Below are 11555 nucleotides of genomic sequence, written 5' to 3'. Positions count from 1 at the left end.
TTATGTGCAAGTCAACAACTCACCTATAGTTGCTGCGCAAATATTTGCTTCATAGCAAGCAAGGCGTCAAAAGTATAGCAACGAACAGCAAAGTAGACTCTCACTTTGTATTTCATTCGACATATGCAAGGAGCCTAAAGGTGATTTTTGCTACGGTTAAAATTTTGTGTTCCAAATTTAGTGTCCAATTATCCATGTCCATGCTTCTCCCATATCACTACTACTATAAATAACCTGGCACGTTAAAAGTAATCAGCCTTTTTAGACCCGCGTGCTGCCCTTACTAAATGTTGAGAAAAAAAAAATCCATTGGCGAACAAAGGGACAACATTGTAATTTATTTTTTGCTTTCCATTTCTAGCCTGTGATTTAGTAAAATTTAAGTGCATATACAGAGGGCTTTTATGTATTTTTAAAGTTATCATCAAATGTACGCCTCTTTTATGCTTGGCTCCACTCCACAGGGTTTAACGCATCTGAGCAGTGCAAATTAGACATGAGTTTGAGTCCTACATGCTTTTCCTATTGTCTATTTGTTTGTTCCGATAAGTGTCTGTTTAATTTTCTAAAAGCCTTATGTGGGACCTCGTTTAAATGCATAACTCTGTGGCTATAACTTCTCTTGTGGAAAGAATGTTTAATCTAACCTCCCCAAATTTGAAGCACCTCATTCAACATACTATTTTCATCCCCACCATCACTAAACAACAAACCTGCTTTACATTTAAAGTTTTTCTAATATCCCCACCATTATTTTCTTTCCTCTTTAAATACTTGCCTCCGCCTCACTTCAGCGCAGCATTTGTAATAAGTGTTTGATAAGAAAATCGTTAAACTGCTTTATGCAGAACAAAAAAAAAAAAACCTTTGATGCTATACAGTGTTTATTTGTAATCGTCAAACACCCCAGGTATCTACTAATTTTTTTTTTTTTTTTTTTTTTTTTTTTTTTTTTTTTTTCCCTAGCTCTTTTGTTATTTAAATTGTAATGAATTCATTTTTGCAGTTTTGGTTCGCTTTTTACCACCATTTCAATACAGTTTGACGTCGATTTGAACTACCCAAATTTAATTCATCAACTTTGAAAACCATTTAGATAGGTAAACTGAAACGGAAAATTACTTGACTCAATCCCTGACATTTGTCGTTTTAACATTTTTTTTACTGCTTTTTAAACTAACTATTGACCTCTGTGGTCTTCAGGTAATTTTCGGTTCGTTTGCCCAAATTTACTGAACAGAATTTTGGTACCCAGTAATACAAAGGTGGTACAAAAAACATTATAGTATATTGTGGCAAAAAAAACTGCATATGATCATAGTGCATTAATCAGGTATAATAAAATGTTTATTATGTTACAATGAACTATGTAACGTGTTATAGAACCATAGTTTTTTTTGTTCCTAAAAAAAATTAGAGTGTGGGCGTTGATAAATTGTATTTTGTGGCTTCAAATTGATGAACTATCATATCAAACTTAGCTGCTTTGCATATTGGGTTTTGTTTGAAGATTGATTTTTTTTTTTGACTTGCCATTAACAATATTTCTTCAATAATAGTTTTGGCAACAATATTGTTTAGGCATTTTGCTTTATTGACTATGTAGCACCTTAAAATTGGCATGTTATTAAATTGTATCACTACATCACATACAGATTGCACGCAAAAAAATGATGAATAGCTAAAGCTAACATGTTCACCTTAACCACTCTACATACTGGTTACAGTCTGACTTTATTCTTTTTAATCAAATGCATTATGAGACATTAATTATTTATATACTTATTTATTAGTTGGATATGCTATATTATTTTCATATGATTATTTTACGTTAACAACTGGGAAATTTGCTTTAAGATGGTACATAAAGAAATTTTTGTTGCCCTTTACCTGTAGGATTTTTATTGCCAGCGTTAGTGTCATACACTGTCCTGTGGATAATCATAGCGAGATTGTTTTCAACGAGAAACAACTGAACTCGTATGCTTGGGTCACCAAATCTTTGAAGTTTGTTTCCAACGCAATTTCAGGTACACAAGTATTTCTAATCGTATTCCACTTTTAAACATTAGCAAAATAGATACACGGTGAAATTTGAATCATTCTACTTTGTATTGCCGTTTGTTTAGCATTAGCATATGGATTTGAATGGAAGTAATTCGAATTTAGATCTCCAAAGTTATGATAGTGCTCAACGACAACAACAACGAAATCGGCAGATTAGGGAACGAGAGAGGCGAGCTAATATGGATTCAACACAGGTAGTCGAAAGAAGAAATCGTTTACGAAGAAATTATTACCAACGAATGCGACGACAAAGAAATGAAGCAATAACTGCTCAAAGAGACCGCATGCGTATAGCGTGGGTAGCTCCTCGCTTGATTCCCACTGAGGAATCATTGCACTCCAACAATTTAATGCCTCAGATGGTTACTCAGGTACAACACCAAACAAGAAATATGGCAAACCAGTTGGTTTGTGATGGTCGACCTACGCAACGAAGTCGTTTAACTCATATAAGATGTTACGCTCGCAACTTGGTAAACGAAGTTTCATAATTTATTAAAGCAGCACCAAATAGATAAGGTAGTGCAAGCAGTAATTATAATGTATCATTACGCTCCAACAGGTGCATTACTCAGAGGGTAACTCGCCTGCGACCTCAACCTAGAAATATTTCCGATCAATTACTCTATGTGGATCGTACTACACAGCGAAGAAGGTTGACTCATATACGACAATATGCTCAGAACTTGGGAAGCGATGGTTCCAGCGTTATCGATGCAACGTCAACTGTAGCCGCAAGTGCAAGCAATGACGGTAATGCTAAACCCCCTTCTACCAACTACTCCGCTGTAATTTCAATTCCATTATGTCTTGATAAAAGATTTATTCCATTTATACCGTGGTACTTACAAAATAAAATGTAACTTTGTTAAGTTCTAGGAATCCATGCCGATGAAATTCCTGACGAATATGATATCAATACCATCAATCCAGATCGGAATGGCATTAATAACATTAGTGACAGTGACGGCGAGCCTTTCATAGGTTATACATCTAAACTTATGGTTGCGTTGATAATTACTCAATATTTTTTCCTTCACGTATCGTGTATAACTTTATTTTTATTTGTATAAACATATGTTGACCACGAATATGGAGACATGGTTACAACTAATTCATTAAGAAATGCTTATGCTGTAATAGATGTTGATGGAATTGGAGGCGACAACGCGTGTTTAAGAGAACCTTCTGTCGCTGTGCAAGGTTGGCTTCACTACTTAAATTAAGAATATCTATATAAGCCATTTACTTGTATTAAGTTACTTGGTTTATGTAATACGTATATTAACTATCGAAAGCATGTTGCCTCAGGTGACATTAAGAATAGTCGACAAACATGCTTTGTGACTAGAAGAAGGCGTAATTATAACTGCACTCGAGGCTATGATGACTTTTCTACTGTAGCAACACATCGTTTGCCACCACCTCGGAACTGTTCTAAATGTCGAGCAAAATTATTCAATCTTGAACCACCCAGTTTATGTTGCTCGAATGGGACAATTAGTTTACCTCCTATGGTAGCGCCAACTGATTTGATTAATTTATATGCATCTCAATCAACAATCGGCGTTGAATTTAGGAAAAATATACGTGCGTACAACCATGTTTTTTCCTTCACTTCTATGGGCGTTAACATTGATGATGCGCTCGCTGATGGTAGGGAAGATATTTACACATATAAAGCTCGGGGTGCTATTTATCACCGTATTGGTGGCCTATTACCAAGTCCAGGACACAGACCCAGATTTCTACAAATGTATATATATGACACAGATCACGAACTTGATTATCGGATGGCTGAAAATGGAGTACTAGACCGACGGGTATTGGCTATCATCCATAACGTTTTAAAAGAGAATCCATACGTCCAAATTTTCCGACAGGTGTCGCAACGATTTACATCACCAAATGTTCGGCTGGTTATTAAAGATAACCCAACCGGAAATCATCAATATAGTATTCCTACGTCTTCTCAAGTAGCTACGATTTTAGTTGGTAGTGAAGATCCAAGTAACCTTAATGAACGCGACATCATAGCCCAAAGGATTTCTGGTGAATTTGAAAATATGCCAGACACTGCAGGCTATTATAATCCACTTCAGTACCCTCTTCTACTTCCTCATGGCAGTCCAGGATGGAATTTACATATGTTTTGTTCCAATAGGGCCCGACTTACATGTCAACAATTTTATTGTTACTTGCTACAAGTAAGCCTCTTACTAACATTTTATAATATTATGTTATATATACATATTTTTTGACCCAATTAGATGCCACTAATTTCTAATTCCCTTATTAGATTCGCCCATATGATCATTCTCTTTTGCTCCGTAGTGGTCGTTTTCTACAACAATACATAGTCGACAACTATGTTAAAATATCAACTTTAAGATTGAGGTGGATACGTGATCACCAGCAAGAAATAAGGGCTGAACTTTACCAAGGATTGCAAGACTCTTTAAGTTCGGGGGAACTTCATTCAGGTACACTTTGAATTTAAAAACTTATTAAAATTTAGTCAAATGGAAAACCTTAAATTCATTTTTTATTTTAAATTGAAGGCAATGTCGGTCGCAAAACAATTTTGCCTGCCACTTTTGTGGGCTGTCCCCGTGACATGCATCGTCGATATCATGATACTATGGCATTGGTTCAAAAGTACGGGAGACCAGATTTGTTTATCACAATGACATGCAATCTATCGTGGTCAGAGATCGAAGCTGAGTTGTTAGAAGGCCAGGTTCCAAATGATAGACTAGATTTGATAGTCAGGATTTTCCGTGCCAAGCTGAAAGAGTTGAAAAATGATATGTTCGTTAAAGGAATCCTTGGGAAAGTGGCAGCACATGTTCATGTAGTCGAATTCCAAAAAAGAGGGTTGCCGCATGCACACATCCTTCTAATCCTTGATGAGGCTGATAAGTTAACTACTGCAGATGCTTACGATAAGATTGTTAGAGCAGAAATTCTAGATCCGGCTATTGAGGCAGAACTATATGAGATTGTTGTTAAATACATGATGCATGGTCTGTGCGGTAATGTTAATCCTAATTGTGTCTGCATGAGAGATCGAAAGTGTTCAAAAAATTTCCCAAAGCAATTCATTCCATCAACTAATCAAGGCAGTGATTCTTATGCTACATATATGAGGCGGGACAACAACGCTTTTGCTATTGTTAAGAATCATGGTCGGCATTATCGTGTAGATAATCGTTGGGTTGTTCCTTATAATCCATGGTTATTAAAAAAGTACAACTGCCATATCAATGTCGAAATATGCTTGAGTATTAAAAGCGTCAAGTATTTGTACAAGTATATTTACAAGGGGTCAGACCGAGTAGTGATGGAAGTTATGTCGACAAATAGAGATGAACAAGATGAAATAAAGCAGTTTGTAGATGGCCGTTGGATTTGCCCGCAAGAAGCCTTTTGGAGAATCTTCGAATTTCCACTAAGTCAAATATACCCGTCAGTATATTCTTTGCAAGTCCACATGGAAAATATGCATGAAATAACCTATCAAGGTAACCAGCTGATTGAGGATGTTTTGGCTGATGATAGGAACTCTTGCACGATGTTAACCGATTTTTTCCGTCTGAATAGGGTGGATTTTGCTGCTAGACAATATCTTTATCATGAAATTCCTGAGCATTATGTGTGGGATAAGTCAAGTAAGAATTGGCAACCAAGAGCTGGCAAAAATTGTGTCATTAGAAGGCTATTTGCAATTTCCCCTATGGAAGGTGAAAGATTTTACTTAAGGATGCTGCTGAACCATGTCAAAGGCCCAACATCATATGAACATTTGCGCACTGTTGGATCTAATTTATACCCTACATTCAAAGAAGGCTGGCGAGGAATTGGGGTGCTAGAAAGAGACAAATGACGTTAAATCAATGTTTGCTTGAAACATCCGGACTACAGATGCCATGTTCTCTACGGCAATTATTTGTTACAATTCGGTTTATTGTAATCCTATCGAGTATGCGTGATTTTGTGGAATGAATTTAATAGCTGTATGGCCGAAGATTACGCGTTAGGGAGTTTTAACACAACCTATGTGACAAATCGTTTGCTAAGCGAGCTTAAGTTGTTTTTGGAACAATATGGACAGTCAATTTCAGATTATGATTTGCCCCAGATGCATTCTGATCAGGTTGACCAAGATGATATATCAAGTTTGGTCACAGAGGAACTTTCTATTCCCGTTACTTCAGAAGATCTTTCTTCTATAAGTCAGCTTAACCTAGAACAAAAGATTGCTTTTGACCAGATTCTTAGTTCTGTTCTATAGAAGAATGGTGGTCTATACTTTGTTGATGGCCCTGGCGGAACATGTAAAACATACTTATATAAGTCAATTTTAGCAAGACTCAGAGCAACGCCGCAGTTGCTGCTATTGCAACAGCTACCTCGGGAATTGCTGCTATCATGATGCCTGGAGGTCGTACAACCCACTCTAGGTTCAAAATTCCAATTCCAATTACATCCACTTCCACTTGCAAAATAAGCAAAGCTGGCAATTTAGGTAGTTTGTTACGGCAGGCGAGCATACTGATATGGGATGAGGCTACGATGGCACATCGTTATGCGTTTGAAGCGTTAGAGAAAACTTTAAGAGATACTACAGACAGTGATTTACCATTTGGAGGGAAAGTTTTTGTAATGGGTGGAGATTTTCGTCAGGTGTTGCCAGTTGTTCCTCGTGGTACAAGGGAACATACTATTGATGCATGCATAACAAGTTCTCCACTTTGGGAGCAAGTTCGTGTGTTACGTCTACAGGAAAATATGCGTGCTAAAAATGACCGAGCCTTTGCAGAGTTACTCATGGCCATCGGCGATGGGATTCAGCCAATTATTTGTGATGCTGACATAATTGAACTGCCCAAAGATATTGTCATTCCGTGGGAGAATGAGCATTCACGTCTTAAGCTTATAAATGAAATCTTTCCAGGATTAGATAGAAATGCTGGTAACAAAGACTACATGATCAGTATGGCGATAGTAACTCCTAAGAATAATACTGTCCAACTGTTGAATGATGAAATAATTGACCTATTTCCCGGTGAAGAAGTCACATATTACTCTTTTGATTCAGTTTAGAATGACTCTCGTGGTCTATACCAGCAAAAATACTTGAATTCAATTTGTCCGAGTGGTATACCTCCTCACAAATTGAAGCTAAAGTTGGGGGCTCCCATTATACTGACGAGAAATTTGAATCCTAAAAATGGCCTATGTAATGGAACAAGACTAATATGCAGAGGATTTGACACACATGTAATTGATGCAGAAATTGTCACTGGAAATTCCGTTGGTGATCGAATTTTCCTGCCTCGCATTCCACTGTGCCCTTCTCAGGATGCAAATTTGCCATTCGAAATAAATGACTAGGAAACAATTTCCTATTAAGCTAAGTTTTGCTCTGACAATAAACAAATCACAGGGTCAAACCATTCCAAATGTTGGGGTCTATTTGTCCGATCATGTTTTCTCGCACGATCAGCTCTATGTTGCTTTATCAAGAGGAGTATCACAAACGACAACGAAAGTTTTAGTTAAAAAAGGGACAATCAAGGGTCTTCCTGGAACTTACACTCGAAATGTCGTCTACAACGACATCCTAGCTTCTTGCAGTGTTTAGTAACAAGTCGTTTTACTATTGTCAACTTAAATATTACTTTTTATACACATATATTAATTTCTGTATATTGTTTAATTTATATAGCGACCAAGTCTCATTATTATACAATATAAACCCAAAGAAGAACCATCCTTGACCAAATATCACTTTATTTTGCTTGTGTACGTAGAGCAGTCAAAAATCCAACAACCAAGTTTAACGATTTGACTCATTTTTCTGTACAGATTAAACATTTTTTTCCCTGCTCTAGATATGATTTGAAACTTTTATATTTACCACAACGCTTTTATCCTTGCAGTATATTTTGAAAGTGATTCCAAAAAAATTAAGTTACTTTTCAGAACTTATCAACAATTGAAAATGGCCTAGAAGGATACTTTGTATGATTCATATGATGTTCTTCATGAGTGAGCAACTTAAACTAATTAACCAGCTACATTCTAAAAGGAGTTTGTAAAAACTTGCTTTCATAAGATATCTTCCTATTTTTTAACTTGGACAATTTCTTAACTTTTCAAGTTTAACTATCGGAGAGACATCATTCATAAACAGCACATTTCTTAATAAATTAAATTAAACTGATTGAGGGATCAGGTTGTCAAAATGATTACCCAAATTGAAGCCTACGCAAGCAAATCAATGTCAGTATGTAAAATGTCAACAATTCTGATATATGCTCATCTTAGCCCAAACCAACTCCACCAGCCTATTATGCCACACAGTAATTGTGCAATAGTTAAATTTTTTTTAAAATATTAAACAGGTTGGTCATGTAGACACTGTGAAATTATATTTTTACTGCCCACCTTACTATTGCTTATGGGGCGCACATTTGGGTTTCTTTCATACGTGTACAAATTTTGACATCGCCAAATGAGCATTGACTAATAGTTTACACGATTTAGAAAAATACATAGATCCGTTATACATTTAATTGTTTTTTTTATTCAAGGTTACTTTTTTATTAAGACATTTAAGCTCCGCTTGACAGGTATACTAAATTAGACTTAAATTAAAAGAAAAAAAAAATAATGTATATTGACTATATATTTGTTTTAAAAAAAGTACGGCTTTGTCGTAGTTAAAATACCAGTCAAGTATAGTATAGCTCTTACGTGGATGTTATTATTGTGAATGTGATTCAAATGTAGATTTATTTCGTACATGTTTACAGCTTAACATCACTAAATTAGAATTTACTAATAGTTAAAACTCCCTGAAAAGATACAAAGCTCCGTTAGTTATTAAATTTTCTTTAGTACCACTTAAAATTATTAGCTCGATAATTCGTCTGATCTTTACAGAATGACTAAATTAGACTTAAATTAAATAACTACAATAATGTACAATAGTTGAATTTTGACACCAGCTACAAAAAACTTACCATAAAAAGTCGCTACAATGTAAACAGACATGGTGTGCGTAACACATTAAATAATGTTATTTTATATTAAATGAAATTATTGTCGACCATATATATCATACACAATTGATACAAACCAACCCCACTAAATCATGCCAAAAGACAATGAAAAGATTGTAGGGGAGAAAAAAAAAAGTAGAATAAACCAAATTGGTTGGGTATAGTGACAATGGGGTCACTCAACTTTTCGCTATACAGTTTTAGTACAGATGAGACCTAAATTTACATAAGCCCATATATAGATGTCGACATCACATGAGAATAAAATTATTATTAAAAAAACATCATCAATTGATAGCTAACCACCCCACTCAGCTATGATTAGAGTCATTGACTATCAGGATAACGAAAAAATTAAAAATTAAAAATTAGTTGATTGCATCGTAAGAACACGGCCAAGCAGCTCTGAGCCACATATTCTTCTGACGGGAAGGAGTCAATTTTACATACATGAAGTAAATTTCTTAATTTTCCACTCGACAACAAAAAAATTGTTAAAAAATTGCCACATTGTAAGGTATCATCCTTGTCAATAACACATTACATAATGCTTTCCTGTATCAAACAAAAGTAGTGTCAATCAATTCTATCATGCACAAGTTACACAGCAGCTCCCCACTCATTCATGGTAACAACCAACAATAATAGTATAGATGAGCAAAAAACACTGAAAAAAACAAGTTGGTTTGTTTTTGTTTGATCTATATGATGTTCTTCATGACTGAGCAACTTAGACTAATTAACCAGCTACATTCTAAAAGGAGATTGTAAAAACTTTATTTCATAAGATATCTTGCTATTTTTTAACTTGGACAATTTCTCAACTTTTGAAGCTTAACTATCGGAGACACATCATCCATAAACATCACAGTCCTTAAGAAATTAAATTAAATTGATTGAGAGATCAGGTTGTCAAAATGATTACCCAAACTGAAACCTACGCAAGCAAATCAATGTCAGTATGTAAAATGTCAACAATTCTGATATATGCTCATCTTAGCCCAAACCAACTCCACAATTCTATGAGGCCACACAGTAATTGTGCTATAGGTAAATTTTTTGTTAAAATATTAAACCGGACGCTCACGTAGACACTGTTGAATTATACTCTTTGACGCACACCTTACTATTGCTTATGGGGTGCACATTTGGGTTCCTTTCGTACGTGTTCAAATTTTGACATCGCCAAATGAGCATTGACTAATAGTTTACACGACTTAGAAAAATACATAGATCCGTTATACATTTAATTGTTTTTTTTTTATTCAAGGTTACTTTTTTATTAAGACATTTAAGCTCCGCTTGACAGGTATACCAAATTAGAGTTAATTTTTTTAAAAATAATAATAATATATATTGACTATATATTTGTTTTAAAAATAGTACGGCTTTGGTGTTGTTAAAATATCAGTCAAGTATAGTATAGCTCTTATGTGGATGTTATTATTGTTAATGTGATTCAAATGTAGATTTATTTCCTACATGTTCACAACTTAACATCACCAAATTAGAATTTACTAATAGTTAAAACGCCCTAAAAAGATACAAAGCTCCGTTAGTTATTAAATTTTTTTTAGTATCACTTAAAATTAGTAGCTCGATAATTAAATCGACCTTTATAGATTGACTAAATTAGACTTAAATTAAATAACTACAATAATGTGCAATAGTTGAATGTTGACACCAACTACAAAAAACTTACTATAAAAAGTCGCTACAACGTAAACAGACATCGGTGTGCGTAATACATTAAATAATACTATTTTATATTAAATGAAATTATTGTTGACCATATATATCATACACAATTGATACAAACCAACCTCGCTAACTTATTCCAAAAGACAACGAAAAGATTGTAGGGGAGAAAAAAAAATAGAATAAACCAAATTGGTTGGTTGTATAGTGACAGTGGGTTCGCTCAACTCTTCCATACACAGTATTAGTACGGATAAGACCTAAATTTACATCAGCCCATATATAGATGTCGACATCACATGAGAATAAATTTATTATTAAAAAAACATTATCAGTTGATAGCTAACCACCCCAATCAGCTATGATTAGAGTCATTGACTAGCGGGATAACGAAAAAATTAAAAATAAAAATTAGTTGATTGCATCGTAAGAACAGGCCCAAGCACTCGAGCCACATATTCTTCTTAAGCGGGCGGCAGGAATCAATTTTACATACATGAAGTAAATTTCTTACTTTTCTACTTTCGACAACAAAAAATTGTTAATAAGTTGCCACATTGTAAGGCATTATCCCCTGTCAATAACACATTACATTATGCTTGCCTCATCAAACAAAATTAGTGTCAATCAAATCTATCATGCACAAGTTACACACAGCCAGCTCCCCGTCATTCATGGTAACAACCAACAATAATAGTATAGATGAGCAAAAACACTAAA

The sequence above is a fragment of the Coptis chinensis genome, chromosome 3 (genome assembly GCF_015680905.1).
Source record: "Coptis chinensis isolate HL-2020 chromosome 3, ASM1568090v1, whole genome shotgun sequence".
Lineage (NCBI taxonomy): Eukaryota > Viridiplantae > Streptophyta > Magnoliopsida > Ranunculales > Ranunculaceae > Coptis > Coptis chinensis.
This window is presented reverse-complemented; position numbering follows the sequence as displayed.